Source organism: Capricornis sumatraensis, chromosome 8 (assembly GCF_032405125.1).
Source record: "Capricornis sumatraensis isolate serow.1 chromosome 8, serow.2, whole genome shotgun sequence".
In the NCBI taxonomy this organism is placed as follows: Eukaryota; Metazoa; Chordata; class Mammalia; order Artiodactyla; family Bovidae; genus Capricornis; species Capricornis sumatraensis.
Genome location: NC_091076.1, coordinates 38,775,141 through 38,791,760, shown reverse-complemented (window position 1 = coordinate 38,791,760; position 16,620 = coordinate 38,775,141). Strand labels below are relative to the sequence as shown.

General features: G+C 40.2%; 1 protein-coding gene across 11 annotated transcripts in view; it reads left to right on the top strand.

The window, feature by feature from the left end:
• Positions 1-16,620, top strand: part of DLG2 (discs large MAGUK scaffold protein 2) — a 1,427,929-nt gene that overhangs the window by 798,897 nt on the left and 612,412 nt on the right. The window lies entirely within an intron of this gene.

Sequence of the window (16,620 nt, the reverse complement as noted above, 5' to 3'; positions counted from 1 at the left end):
GGGTCATGTGTCCTATTAGATTAGAGCTCCACCCTCAAGTCATCTCATTAATAACCTTGTGCTGTGCTTAGTCGCTCAGTTGTGTTCGACTTTTTGTGACCCTATGGACTGTAGCCCACCAGGCTTCTCTGTCCATAGGATATCCCAGGCAAGATTACTAGAGTGGTTGCCATTCCCTTCTCCAGGGGATCTTCCTAACTCAGGGATCAAACCCAGGTCTCCTGCTTTGCAGGTGGATTCTTTACCATCTGAGCCATCAGGGAAGCCCAATTTATTAACTTCTAAAGACCCTACCTCCAACTATTGTCAGGTTAGGGGTTAGAACATCAACATAAGAATTTGGAAGGAGAAAGTATAATTCAGTCCAAGCAGTCACCTTGGTAAAAATAGAAAAGAAGAGAAAACAGATTTTGTTGTAAGAGATATTAGAAGCTCAGGTATAATTGGATCTGATTTGCTGATATTTTAAAAGCAGAAATCTACGTTTTCACCAGTTTCCATAGGCACAGAGATTATATGTTGTTCTTCCAATATAATCCAGCTCCTATCAGCCAGAGAGACTACTTAATCGAGACTGGTAGAGAGGTGGGCTTTGCATAGCAAAGGGAGTGATGCTATCTGCTTTACTGATATGCACATTTCTATGCCACTGTGTTCCTTCGTTCAACCAGCGTAGACACAGTCCTTGACTTCCAAGGATTCATAATTTGAGTTCTGTAACATATATAACTGGATCCTTCCTCTTCTCCTTTCAGAAAGATTTACTACTATTTTATTTGCCAGCTGCTTGCATGCTTTAGGAGTCTTAGACAGTGGTTGACTCCAACACACAACCACCCTTTCTGAGCCATGGAGATATATAATAAACTCCTGGGCTTCCCAGAGAGTGCTAGTGATAAACAACCTGCCTGCCAATGCAGGAGACATGAGTTCGATCCCTGGGTCAGGAAGATATACCCTGGAGGAAAAAAATGGAAACCTACTCCAGTATTCTTTCCTGGAGAATCCCATGGATAGAGGAGCCTGGGAGGCTACAGTCCACAGGGTCACAAAGAGTCAGACATGACTGAAGCAACTTAGCACACACACATGCAGGCAAAGCAAAATGTAGGCAATTCTAAGCAGTGTACTGGGGGGATTGCATGTAATAAAACGGTTTCATCTCCATTTGCTGTTTTGTATCAAGTCTACAGGATAATAATATACTGAAAATCAATAGAAGATAACTCTCAAGAAGTATATCTAGTGATATGTCTGCCCTTGTAAACCAGGATCTTGAGGCTTTATCACAGAGAGCCAGTGTCTCCAATAATTTCATGAGAAGTGTTTAGGAAGGATCAAGCTATACCGTTTCAACAGAATAGTAATTTGTAAGACATGTGCAAGCTTTGGAGGTTGAACTTCAAAGTTCATTGTGCCCACATCCCTGGACTCTAGACAGGTTGTTTGTAGTCCCACTAGCTTAATTTCATAGGTGTCAATGATTTTTGTATTGAATTATCTGAATAAGAGCTTAATACTAGTCTTGATAGCTAGCATTTATTTGGCATTTACTATGCTCCATGTTCTTTTAAAAGTGCTGTTCCGTAATGTAGCATGTACTTTTCACAACAGCCTCTTTTAAAGCAGAGGAAAACTGAGGTATAGAGAGGTTTACTAGCTTGACCATGGTCATAGAGTTAGCAACAGACAGAATGGGATTTCAAATGCTTGTAACCAGCAAACGTGGTCTTTGCATGTGTTTCCTAGAATTTGTTAGTCAGTTATTTCCTTCCTACCTCTGATCCCCTTGCAGTCCAAGAGACTCTCAAGGAAGTCTTGAGAAAGGAAGACTTCCTTCCTAGAGTCTTCTCCAGTATCACAATTCTTTCCTTCCTTCATCATTCATTCATGCTTTTATCTAAAAAGTAATAGACTGAGCACCTGTCATGCCCCAGGCAATAGCCACTACTCAGGAAGGAACTCTGTCAGCAGAAAAAGTATGGTCAATCTGAATGGGCAAAAAAAAATGCAGCATTAATCACTTGAGTCAAAGTCACTAAGAGTTTTCAGTTTCCTTACCACTTGATGTCACTGCAATTTTATTTTTTTTTAAAGCAATTTAGAGGTATGATTGACATGTAAAAAGCAAATGTACATTTAATGTACACAACTCCATGGCTTTGAAGATAAGTACATACTAATGAAACTATCACCGCCTTCAAGGCTATAAAATTATCCATCACTTCCCACAGTTTTTTCTTCTTATTATTTTTTGTGTGTAAATAGTAAGAACACATAACACAAGATCTACCTTCTTAGAAAATTTTAAGTTTAAGACAGGGAAGCCTTGTATGCTGCAGTCCACGGGTTTGCAGGGAGTTGGGCATGACTTAGCAAATGAACAACAACAAAAAGATACTGTTATTTATAGGCCATGGGGTATATAGCAGAACTACTATTTTCATTCTTGAGATGTTCTGAAATTTGTTTGCTTGTTTTTTATTACCTTCAATGTGAAAGTTGGTACCTATGATGTTTTGCTTCTGAAACAGAGAGGTATTATTTGAACATAAGGCAACTCCCTCTAACAACTTCTCTCAAGAAGACAAAGTTTGTTGTTTCTTGACTTGGAAATGGTATGAACTGTGCTATTCATATTCTACATAGTACTGAACTGAAAAATGAAGAGACTAACATGTCGTGTTTGTTGTTGATGTTCAGTCACTAAGTCTTGTCCACCTCTTGCAACCCCATGGACTGCAGCCTGCCAGGCTCCACTGTTTTTCACTATCTCCCAGACTTTGTTCAAATTCATGTCCAGTTGAGTCAGTAATGCTAACTAACCATCTCATCCTCTGTGCCCCCTTCTCTCTTTGCCTTCAATCTTTCCCAGCATCAGGGTCTTTTCAAATGAATTGACTCTTCACATCAGGTAGCCAAAATATTGAAGCTTCAGCTTCAGCATTAGTCCTTCCATTGAATTTTCATGGTTGATTTCCTTTAGGACTGACTGGTTTAATCTCCTTGCAGTCCAGTGGACATTCAGGTGTCTACTCCAGCACCACAATTCAAAAGCATCAATTCTTTGGCACTCAGCCTTCTTTATGGTCCAAATCTCACATCTGTACATGACTACTGGAAAAATCATAGCTTTGACTATATGGGCTTTGTTTGCACAGTGACGTTTCTGTTTTTTAATCCACTTTCTAGGTTTGTCATAGCTTTCTTTCCAAGGAGCAAGTGTCTTTGATTTCATGGCTGCAGTCACTGTCGGCAGTGATTTTGGAGACCCCAAAATACAACCTGTCACTGCTTCCACTTTTCCCCCTTCTATTTCCAGTGAAGTGATGAGACTGGATGCCATGATCTTAGTTTTTGAATACTGAGTTTTAAGCCAGATTTTTCACTGTCCTTTTCCACCCTTCAAGAGGCTCTTTAGTTCCTCTTCACTTTCTCCCATTAGAGTGATATATCTAAAGTTATTGATATTTATCCCAGAAATCCTGATTCCGGCTTGTGATTCATCCAGCCTGGCATTTCTCATGATGTTCAGCCTTGCCGTAGTCCTTTCCCACTTTGGAACCACTCCATTCCTCCATGTCTGATTCCGACTGTTGCTTCTTAACCTGCACAGGTTTCTCAGGAGGAGGGTAACATGGTCTTGTATTGCCATGTCTTTAAGAATTTTCCAGTTTGTTGTGATCGACACAAAGGCTTTAGCATAGTCAGTGAAGCAAAAGTAGATGCTTTTCTGGGATTCCTTTTCTTTCTTTATGATGCAATGAATGTTGGCAATTTGATCTCTGGTTCCTCTGCCTTTTCTAAACCCAGCTTGTACTTCTGGAAGTTCTCGGTTCACATACTGTTGAAGCCTGGCTTGAAGGACTTTGAATGCTACTTTGCTAGCATGTGAAATGAGTGCAGTTGTGTGGTGGTTTGAACATTTCTTCAGTTCAGTTCAGTTCAGTTGCTCAGTCATGTCCGACTCTCTGTGACCCCATGAATCACAGCACACCAGGCCTCCCTGTCCATCACCAACTCCCGGAGTTCACTCAGACTCATGTCCATCGAGTCAGTGATGCCATCCAGCCATCTCATCCTCTGTCGTCCCGTTCTCCTCCTGCCCCCAATCCCTCCCAGCATCAGAGTCTTTTCCAGTGAGTCAGCTCTTCTCATGAGGTGGCCAAAGTACTGGAGTTTCAGCTTTTGCATCATTCCTTCCAAAGAACACTCAGGGCTGATCTCCTTCAGAATGGACTAGCTGGATCTCCTTGCAATCCAAGGGACTCTCAAGAGTCTTGTCCAACACCACAGTTCAAAAGCATGAATTCTTCGCCGTTCAGCCTTCTTCACGGTCCAACTCTCACATCCATACATGACTACTGGAAAACCCATAGCCTTGACTAGGCGGACCTTTGTTGGCAAAGTAATGTCTGTGCTTTCGAATATGCTATCTAGGTTGGTCATAACTTCCCTTCCAAGGAGTAAGAGTCTTTTAATTTCATGGCTGCAGTCACCATCTACAGTGATTTTGGAGCCTCAAAAAATAAAGTCTGACACTGTTCCCACTGTTTCCCCATCTATTTGCCATGAAGTGATGGGACCAGATGCCGTGATCTTCGTTTTCTGAATGTTGAGCTTTAAGCCAACTTTTTCACTCTCCTCTTTCACCTTCATCAGGAGGCTTTTTAGTTCCTCTTCACTTTCTGCCATAAAGGTGCTGTCATCTGCATATCTGAGGTTATTGATATTTCTCCCGGCAATCTTGATTCCAGCTTGTTCTTCTGCCAGCCCAGCGTTTCTCATGATGTACTCTGCATAGAAGTTAAATAAGCAGGGTGACAATATACAGCCTTGACGTACACCTTTTCCTATTTGGAACCAGTCTATTGTTCCATGTCCAGTTCTAACTGTTGCTTCCTGACCTGCATATAGGTTTCTCAAGAGGCAGGTCAGGTGGTCTGGTATTCCCATCTCTTGAATAATTTTCCACAGAACACTCTTCAGCATTGCCTTTCTTTGGGATTGAAATGAAAACTGACCTTTTCCAGTCATGTGGCCACTGCTGTTTTCCAAATTTGCTGATATATTGAGTATAGCACTGTAACAGAATCATATTTTAGAACTTGAAATACCTCAGCTGGAATTCTATCACTTCCACTAGCTTTGTTCATAGTAATGCTTCCTATGGCCCACTTGACTTTGCACGCCAAGATGTCAGGCTCTAGGTGAGTGACCACACCATTATGGTTATCCAGATCATTAAGAACTTTTTTGTATGGTTCTCTGTGTTTTCCTGCCACCTCTTCTTAATATCTTCTGCTTCTGTTAGGGCCGTACCATTTCTGTCTTTTATCATGCACATCCTTGCATGAAATGTTCCCTTGATCTCTCCAATTTTCTTGAAAAGATCTCTATTATTTTCCATTCTATTGTTTTCTTCTGCTTCTTTGAATCATTCATTTAAGAAGGCCTTCTTACATCTCCTTGCTCTTCTCTGGAACTCTGCATTCAGAGTTCCTTTCCTTTTCTTTTCTCCTTTGCTTTTTACTTCTCTTCTCTCAGCTGTGTAAGCCCTCCTCAGACAACCATTTTGCCTTTTTGCATTTCTTTTTCTTGGGGATGGTCTTGATCAATGCCTCCTGATGTGAACCTCCATCCATAGTTCTTCAGGCACTCTGTCTATCAGATCTCATCTCTTGAATCTGTTTCTCACTTCCACTGTATAATCATAACGGATTTATTTAGGTCATACCTGAATGGCCTGGTGGTTTCCCCTACTGTATTCAATTTAAGTCTGAATTTTGCAATAAAGAGTTCATGATCTGAGCCACAATCAGGTCCCAGTCTTGTTTTTGCTGACTGTATAGAGCTTCTCCATCTTTGGCTGCAAAGAATATGATCAACCTGATTTCGCTGTTGACCATCTGGTGGTGTTCATGTGTAGCGTCTTCTCCTGCTGTTGTAGGAGGGTGTTTGCTATGACTGGTGTGTTCTCTTGAGAAATCTCGATTAGCCTTTGCCTTGCTTCATTTTGTACACCAAGGCCGAACTTACCTGTTACTCCAGGTATGTCTTGACTTCCTAATTTTGCATTCCAGTCCCCTATGATGAAAAGGACATCTTTTTTTGGTGTTAGTTCTAGGTCTTGTAGGTCTTCATAGAACCGTTCAACTTCAGTTTCTTTGGCATCAGTGGTTGGGGCATAATCTTGGATCTGTGATATTGAATACTTTGCTTTGGAAATGAACCGAGATCGTTCTGTCATATTTAAGATTGCACCCAATTTTAGACTCTTTTTTGTTGACTTTGAGGGCTACTCCATTTCATCTAAAGTATTCTTGCCCATAGTAGCAGATATAATAGCCATCTGGATTAAATTCCCCCCTTCCTGTCCGTTTTGGTTCACTGATTCCTAAAATGGTGATGTTCACTCTTGCCACCTCCTGCTTGACGACTTCCAGTTTACCTTGATTCATGGACCTAACATTCCAGGTTCCTATGCAATACTGTTCTTTACAGCATCGGACTTGACTTTCACCACCAGACACATCCGCAAGTGAGCGTCATTTCCTCTTTGTCCCAGCCCCTTCATTCTTTCTGGAGCTATTAGTAATTGCCCTCTGCTTTTCCCAAGGAGCATACTGGATACCTTCTGACCAGTGGGGCTCATTTTCTGGTGTCATATCGTTTCGCCTTTTCATACTGTTCATGGCATTCTTGTGGCAAAAATACTGGAGCGGTTTGCCATTCCCTCCCACAGTGTGACATAGGTAGTGATTGATTTGACCTTTGGCTCATTGTTCTATAAGAATTTGGATTTAGGTAACTTTTCTGGATCACTTCTTGTATTTCTTCAACTGCTGCTATTACAATGTCATGCTGGAAGTGTGCTGATATCTTGAAGCTCTATTTAAATTTTTAGCTTTATATTCAAATTCTTAAAAATAATTAAAAAAAAAAACCCTCAAAGTCTAGATAATTCTGTCAAAGGATTTTCTAGGCACCAAGCTATTTTCCCATTATCATCTTGTTGAGATTCATTGTAGATACAATGATTTCCAAAATAGCTGTGACATAATCCTTAACTGTTTTGAATATTAAAGCATAGGCTTAAAAAAAAATGAACCTTCAACAATAATAGGTCTCTCTCCTCTTACATAAGTAAAACCTAATTAGTAGTTCCAAGGCAACTGCCAAGCTGAATCTGGAAATGAAAGAAAATGATTCATTTTATAAAATTCTGAAAGAAAAATGACCATGAGAGAGAGCATACATAAAAAAAAAAAAATCACAGAAACCTCCCCAAAAGATGAATTATCTTGCTTCAACCAAAGTATTTATTAATTCTCTTCTTAGGTCACTCCTATCCACCTCTTCTTCCCTTTACAACCTTGCATTTATATCTTCTTTCTCTTTCTTCTCTCCTAATCTTCCCCCAAGGAAATGTGAATAATTTAGATTTTGTGATTTACCAGCTGTACCACAATGTTTTTCTCTAAATAGATATTCTTTTCTTCTAAAACAATTTGTGCCACTCCCTTCTCTCGTTTCTTAGGAAAAATTCATTCATAGTTCTGTAAGTAAACTGACCTAAAGTGAAACTCCATTAACTTCTTTAGACTTCTGTGGCTAGATCACCCTAATTCAGGAAGTTTTCCAGCAACTACCCTGCTGTAAGAGCATGACCTTTCGGTGGTGGTGGGGAGATCGTGAGTAATAATCCTTTCAGTTCTTCAGCTGCAAATTGGGTACGTTTTCCCCTAAGTATTTCTTGTATCTCAGAACTGAAAGGTTTCTGTCTTATATGTTGTCTTTTTCCAACTCTCATTTGCTGCATCAGAATACCACAGAAACACAACCCTGTGAAGTAGTGCCTCACCTCTTCTAGAACTCTCTAAGGACGGAGAACCGTCATTTTCCTTAAAATAAAGTCAAAATGTGTTTCCCAATCCATCTCTGTTTATTCAGTCTTCCTCCCTTGGAAACTCAGTGGTGAATGCTAATTCCTCCTCCACATTTGTTTGAAAAGTTATGCCTTGCCCGTTCTCCACGTCTCCATCTTTTAAGATGTTTTGTGCTTTTCCTGTCACTCGTGTGGTAAATTTTGCCGTACATCCATTTATCTTCTGCAAAGATTACCCTTTTAACAAAACCTCTTTTGATTCTTTATAATATTATTTTTCCACTTTAAAAAAGGCAGGATTATTGCATCTGACTTCTATATTTATTTCCTGTCACCTTTGCAGTAAGCCCCTTAGTGTTTTAAATAAAGTGACCTTAACATCAAACCTCTCTGATGTTTCATGGGTCACCCAGATGCGTAGTATATATTCTCCTTATCAAAATAGCAGCTTTTTAAATTTCCCCTGCTAGTTGGCATTTAGTACCATTCACTATAATTTTATTTTGTTTCTTTTTCAGTTATTTTTTCAAATGCCAGTGACATCTGATTTTAATGGATTGTACCAGTAGATTACTGTTGTAATCTTGGACTGAATAGATTACCTGTTGGCCTTGAACTTTTTGGAACAGATGGTCGGATGTTAACAGTGTTGATAAGTTTCCAATTCTTTCATTTATTTTTACACAGTGGTTTTTAATCAGCCCTGCCACGGTGATACAGAGAACCACACATGTAACAGAAATGTGATCTTCTTCATCTTTTTTTACATAATACCAGAAACTTTGTATCTGTTGTTGTTCAGTTGCTAAATCATATCCAATTCTTTGCAACCCCATGGACTGCAGCATGCCAGGCTTCCCTGTCTATCACCAACTCCTGCAGTTTGCTAAACCCATGTTCACTGAGTTGGTGATACGATCCAACCGTCTCATCCTCTGTCACCCCCTTTTCCTGCCTTCAATCTTTCCCAATATCAGGGTCTTTTCCAGTGAGTTGGCTCTTCACATCAGGTGGCCAGTGTATTGGAGCTCAATGTTGGAGCCTAGTGGTAAAGAACCTGCTGCCAAAGTCAGAGATGTAAAAGACCCAGGTTTGATCCCTGGGTTGGGACGATCCTCTGGAGTAGGAAATGGCAACCCACTGCAGCATTCTTGCCTGGAGAATCCTGTGGACAGAGGAGCCCAGCGGCTACAGTCCATGGGATCGCAAAGAGTTGGACACAACTGAAGCAACTTAGCACACGCAACACATACACACTCGGGTTATCTCACTGTCTTCTCTACAGCAGCCGTTAATCAGTAAAGCCACTTGTCACATCGTGGTTTGAAATTTATATTCAGTTCAGTTCAGTTCAGTTCAGTGGCTCAGTCATGTCCGACTCTCTGTGACTCCATGAATCACAGCACACCAGGCTTCCTTGTCCATCACCGACTCCTTCTGTAAGATTTTCTTGACATTTGAAGAAAAAACTGTCAGTAAGAGAACTTTTGCATCTTTTACAGAAGGAAGGTCTGTTTCATTTGCTTAAAGGGAAGCTGGTAGACAAGAGGAAAGGTAAATGAGGCATTGAAATAATAAAGAAAAGCAATGGACTCAAAGATAAGATCACTAGATTGAAGTCCCAGGCAGCCGGCATTGACTCTATCTAATTAATTTTGGGCAAGTCACATCCATGTTTGGTTACCTTAGATAAGTGTTACCCAAGTATGTTTTAAAATACTAGTCTCGGGCCTGTGTCACATGAAAAGGGTCTACAGGACTTCCCTGGTCCTGTAGATGGGTCCACTGGTTAAGATTCTGCCTGCCAATGCAGGAGACACAAGTTTGAACCCTGGTCTGGGAAGATTCCACGTGCCACCAGGCTACTAAGCATGGGTCTAGGACACACGGGCTTCATAGTTGTGATGGAGCCCATTGCCCTAGAGCCTGTATTCCACAACAAAAGAATCCACTGCCGTGAGAAGCCCTTGGACCACTGGTGGAGAGTAGCCGCTACTTGCTGCAGCTAGAGAAAGCCCACATGCGTCTGCGAAGACCCAGCACAGCCATAAGTAAATAAGTAAAATTTAAGACAATCGTTGAAAAGAAAAGGATCTATAGTCAAATAAGTCAACTGGTATCTCACCTGTCTTGTAGATTCTCAACAAACTTTAGCATGTTTAGGAGTCTGTGAAGTCTTCCAGTCAAGGAGCTAATTTAACTTTGATTAGTACCATAGCTTTCAACTATATTCTATTATGAAAACTTTTTTTTTTTTTTTTTAAGGAACACTTATGAGACACCTAGTTTTTAGTGGAGTCACTCTGGGATGTGCTATGTGTGAGCATCTCTTGTTTTTAGTCCAAAATCTACATCATATGGTGAGAACATAAATAGATTCAAGGAGGATGAGTAGAAACAGTTTAATATTCTGAATGAGTATTAATTGTGAGGACCCAGTATCACTTTGTTTCACCCAAACATCAATAAGAAAATCATCTTGAAGACCATGCAGATATGTAGACATTATCTGAATAATGAAAAGGACTTTAAAGCACTTGGTTTAGACCAACCTTAGATAAGAGCTGAAGCTGTAACTGCCTCTGCACAGAGTTCTTTCCTCCTACCAAGACACCATTTCCTCTTTAAAAAAGATCTTTCACCCCCAGCACCTCCTGACTCCGACACTTGAGAGATGGATAGGGCAGTCATTGCTGTTCTTCTTACTTTCTCGAAGAGAAAGTTGGACCTCAAAGATGCAAACAGATTCTCAATATTATTTAACAAATAAATCACGAGATTAGATTCAGACCCAGATAGCAATTTTCTAAAACCACAGTCCTTTCAGCAGTTTACTCAACCCCTCTGGTTCTCAGTCTTGGTTATATGTTTGAATCTCATGGTAAGCTCTTGAATGCTATGCATGCCCAGGCCTCAGTCAACTCTGAATAATCAAACCAGAAATCTCTGGGGTAGGAGCCATGCCTCATTTTTTTTTTTTTTTAAGTTTTCTAAATGAGTCTGTTAATAATGTGTGGCCAGGTTAAGAACCACAGTCCCGCCTTAACTTAATCCTGTCCTATGCAGCTCTGCTGCTCAACTGCTTCTCCTGAGGGTGATTTCTGAGATCTAGCTGGTTTAGCATCATTTAGCAATTTCCAGTAACGGGTTGAAAGACATTTAGAAACAGTTTACCCTTCAGAATCTGTCTCCTGTAGTTAGCTTACCTTCTGAAACACTAAGAAAAAAAAAATCTGGATAATTATTTCCTGGTTGTTGTTTTCGTTGTTAAGTCATTAAGCCGTACCCAGCTCTTTTGTGATCTCATGGATTGTAGCCCACCAGGTTCCTCTGTCCATGGAATTTCTCAGGCAAGTATCCTGGAGTGGGTTGCCATTTCCTTCTCCAGGGGATCTTCCCAACCCAGGGATCAAACCCATGGTTTCCTGCATGAGCAGGCAGGTTCTTTACCACTGAGCCACCAGGGAAGCATTATTTCTTGGACTCCCTTGTATTTTCTCTCAAGTGCATTCAAACTACAACATAATGCAAATACAATGGTATATTTTATTTAAGGGTTAAAGGTTTAACATAAAGAGCTTTTATATAAACGAGTAAAGCCTTCCATTATATTATTTCTTTCTTATATTCAGTTTAATAACCCTGTTAATAAAACTTGCTCTAGTCATCATATATTGGTAGCGACTACAGAGGAGTTGTTTTAAAATTCTTTTAACAACACACCCCACAGTAAAACACAAAAAGTTCCCTCTAGTATATGTATATTTCTCTATAAATGCATTCATATGTTGTTATGGTAACATATTATCCACATTTTAAACCATACACACACGAAAGAAAATGCAGTAGGAAATGGTACCCCATTTCAGTATTGTCTGAAAAATCCTGTGGACAGAGGAGCCTGGTGAGCTGCAGTCCTTGGGGTCGCAAGAGTCAGACATGACTTAGCTACTGAACATGCACAAAAAAATAGGTGAAGATCAATGTGATAAACATTAATAAAAATTTTAATATTTCTTCCTGCACCCAGCGGATTGCCCTGCAGTCCCTATCATGCTATTCATTTGCTGACTGCTGCCACAGAGAAAGCTGGAGTCAATCAAAACATCACTGGCACTTGCTCTCTCTGTGTCTATGGAATAAAAGGTTAAGAAATACATCAATGATTAATGAAGGAGGAAGAAATCCACACTGTTGACGCTTTGATTGTGTCCCTCATAAGCTGATATGACCTGGCCTTAATGTTTTGTCCCAGGCTTTCATTCTTATGTCCCATGCCTGACACACAGCGAGTGTCCAATAAAATGACCTTCATCCTTTATCCTCTCCCCTCTGAGTCAGCCCACAAACGTAAAATAGAAGCACAACACAAATGCCTCATTCTCCCTTAAAACAGGAAATTTTTATTACTTTTCCTTTTATATGCCACATTATTTTTTCAAACTTATTTAGTGGATATTTCAATATTTATTAAGTACCTCTATTTACAGTATATCAGCTGAGGGAATACAAAGATGAAAACAATCTAATCTTTGCCCTTGAGAAGGCCAGTCTTCAAGATGGATAGAGGCACTGCAGGAGTCAGTGTTTTATAAGATCATTTTCATAGAAAGAACCTTGAACAGGAAAAAACTGTTTCCAGCATTAGGATCAACAGAAGTACCATGTCTGATTATGAAGTTTGATTGTTATTCATATGCTGCTTTATATTATAGTGTCTTTTCAGGTTCATGGTATCCTTTAATTCTCAAAAACACAAGTAAATCAATCAATATTACCCTGTTTTACAGAGAAGAAAATTAATATTTAGTAAACATGTTGTTGTTCAGTCCTGAGTCACGTCCAACTCTTTGCAACCCCATGGATTGCAGTATGCCAGGCTTCCCTGTCCTTCACCATCTCCCGGAGTTTGCTCAGATTCATGACCATTGAGTCAGTGATGCTATCTAAACATCTGATCCTCTGCCACCCTCTTCTCCTTTTGCTTTCAATCTTTACCAGCATCAAAGCCTTTTCCAGTGAATCGGTTTTTTGCATCAGGTGGCCAGGGTATTGGAGCTTCGGCTTCAGCACCAGTCCTTATAGTGAATATTCATGGTTGAGTTCCTTTAGGATTGACTGGTTTGATCTCTTTGCTGTCCAAAGGACTCTTAGGAGTCTTTTCCAGCACCACAATTCAAAAGCATCAATTCTTTGGCACTCAGTTCTCTTTATGGTCCAACTCTCACATCCGTATATGACTAGAAGAAAATTAATACTCAGTAAATATGTTAACTACAAAATTCATAAAACTAGAAACTGATAGCAGATCAGAGTCTACATTCAAAATTACTCTCATTATACCAGGTTGCCTTCATTTTTAAAGACCTAGGTTTTAAATATGGCTATTATTTCTTATAAATCTAACTAGTCACTGGGTGTGATAAATCAACTTCCTTCTTTCCCATTCCCATTTTCTGTTACTCATCAGATCATATTATGTGTGTTTCATAAAGAGGCTACTGCACTTAGTTTCTATTCTCCCTTATTTAAGGTTTTAGTTCTTGTTCATTTTAATAATGAACCATCCAGCCTTAGAAAAACGTGAACATCACTAATTCTCTCTGTCTTCCATGGAATATTTTGGTATTTTTTCCCTTTCCATCCCTCAGTCATCTTTGACTCTTTGTAACCCCATGGACTATACAGTGCATGGAATTCTCCAGCCCAGAATACTGGAGTGGGTAGCCTTTTCCTTCCCAGGGGATCTTTCCAACCCAGGGATCGAACCCAGGTCTGCATTGCAGGCAGATTCTTTACCAACTGAGCTATCAGGAAAGCCCCCCAAAAGTGAAAGTCACTCAGTCCTGTCTGACTCTTTGCAACCCAGGCCGAAATTCTCCAGGCCAGAATACTGGAGTGGGTTGCCATTCCCTTCTTCAGGGGGTCTTCCCAACCCAGGGACTGAACCCAGGTCTCCCACACTGCAGGCGGATTCTTTACCAGCTGAGCCTAGAATTTGTAATTTTTTTTACACTGTTTCTAGAGTCTCACATTTCCTTGTCCTGTGTGTCAGTGCAACTTTTATGTCGCTAATACTCCCAGTTTGTCTCACCACGTTGCTATTCCTGAATGAATATGGAAAGGTCAGTGTCTTGCCATCTGTACATAGCTCGTTTCTCCTATCACACCTTCTCATGCCCCCACACCTCCCACCTGTGTACCATCACATGTGTATTTGCTAACACTTATTTGAATTCCCACAACACTTGCCATCTTCCTTTCTTACAGGTCTCTGGGCACCTCTTTTCTCCAGCCTCCTTTGTCAGCATCATGCTCCTGCTTCCATTTGCGAGAATGAGTCACCTCACCTCCAATCTCTCTGTCTTGGCCTCGGTCCTCTGTCCTATTGAAATACACAGCCAGCCTGCACACGTGTCCCTTCTATGTTGCACACCCCATGGAAACACTTCATTCAAATGCACATGATTTTTTTTTTGTCTGAAACCAGGCCAGTTGCTCAGTGTTCACCATGATAGGCAGATACTTGATGCAAAAAAAAAAAAAAAGGAAAAAGAAAAGGAAAAAAACAATGAAAAACAATGACAAGAGCACCCAGCCAATCAGTAAAATGTCCCTTCTCTCTGTGTACAATCAGCTCCAGCTGTAGGCCCTTTATCTTGAGAGTTCAGAGGATAATACACACATATAATTAACCCAAATAAACCCACTTTCGTGAAAAACATTTTGAAGACTTCAGCACAAAAGAGCATTTTTTGGGTCCAGATCCTGTACTATTCTGAATTTTTTAAAAGACCGCACAGAAGCCTCATCAACAGTACTCTAATTAAACTCATCAGTTCGCAGATGTTTACAGGAAAATGCTCAGCGAAAAATTTCACCAAGAATTCCTGTTTCCTGAGGAGAGAGATGGATGATGACAATAGTAACAGGAGCTAACAATAATGAGCACTTTAATGAGCCTGCCACTTTACGTGGGCCAGTATATTGAAATCAGCAACCCATTTGAGGCAGTGATTCTTATACCTATTTTACAGATGCCAAAACTGAGGCTAAGTAGGTTAAACAAGTTTTTCAAAGTCATCTAGGTAGTGTCAGGACCACAACAAGTCCTGGTTTGTGTGACTCAAAAGCGTGTGCTCTTAACCACTACATTCTTTTGCCAGTATCACACCACCTCTCCCGTGACGGAAATCAGTGTAGATTTTCCAACGCTTCACAGTCACCAAAGAGAGTCTGACTGAAGTACTACTGTTTTAAATGACCAGTATTTCCCCCGATATCCTCTCTTTCCTCACTCCTCACTTACAACCTCTCCTCAGCTTCTGTTTTCTGCCCTAAAGATTTTTTCCTGGTGGTCTGAGAGTCTGTTAAGGCAGTCATTCTCAGAAAACACACTTAAAGATAACATTTTCTAGCTTGTTTCAAGGCTCAACATAAAGATGGAGGAAGTGTAATTTAATAAGTGCTGGCCGCATCTCTTTTTCACTGATAATCTAATGAGCTATGTGCTTTCTGTATCCTGGGGAAAGAGACAGTGAGCCCCTGTCAGAAACAGAGCTTTTGTGCCACTTGTAATCTAATCCAGTTGGTTTCTGGCCTTTAGGGTCTTTATCCATTGGCTCCTCTCTGTTTATGGCAATAAATTCTTCCCCTCTTCTCTTTTTGCAATATAGATATTTCTAGGGTACATGGTCACAGTATTCAGAGCTACCTTAGGCAACCATCTTTTAAGACAAGACACTTCTATACATTTTAAACCATTATATATGAGCATATTGTATATGAGCTCATATATATGAGCATTATTTGTAAATATTCATTATCTAGGTATAAGTGGTAGTCCTTAAAAAAATAGTGATTGGTCAAACATATAAAAAGGTTTTGAAGAAACAGATATATCAACCAACTTTCCATTTTATTTATTTTTGACTTTGTCAGTGTACTTGGCTGATGCAATATGTTGTCATCACTGGATTCAGCAAGAAGGCTTTTATAACACTTAGGCATTCACATTACTTCTATATGCAAACTTAGAAAGAGACTCTGCTCTCCCAAAGGAAGAAAGAATAGATAATGTAAGTCCTAGGAACCAGCTCTCAAGGGCTGTCTCATTTTCGTCTTTTCAGCAGGACTGTAATCCAACTGATAACTTTGCCGCTTGGGGGCTGTGTAACCTCTCTGTTGCTGTGTTAACCTCTTCAGATATTAGTTTTTTCCCAGAGTAGGTCTAATTATTAATGTCTACCTCATGGAGCTATACTGGAGTGGGTAGCCATTCCCTTCTCCAGTGTATCTTCCAGACCCAGGGATCGAACCCAGGTCTCCTGCATTGCAGGCAGATTCTTTGCCATCTGAACCAGCAGGGAAGCCCCATGGAGCTATAACCAGGATAAATTGTGTAACTTACATCAAAATATACACATAGTATTTCCAAGATATATGACATACAGGTGTTAAATAAATGCTAGCTCTTATTACTATCATTTTTGCTATTTGTCTGAAGGCTGCCATTATCCACTGTGTTTACCATGCCTATAGTCCCGTAACATTCCCACTCTGCGTGGGTCTAGTTTTCCATCCATTCATTTCATAAACAGCTATGTTCTAGTAGAGTGTGAGTCTCGTGGGAGCGGGGACTGTGTCCATCTGAAAAAAGCAATAGGGATGAGTGGTGAAGAGTCTCTGGAACCAAACCATCTGGCTTTGATTTCTGCCTCTACTACGATTAG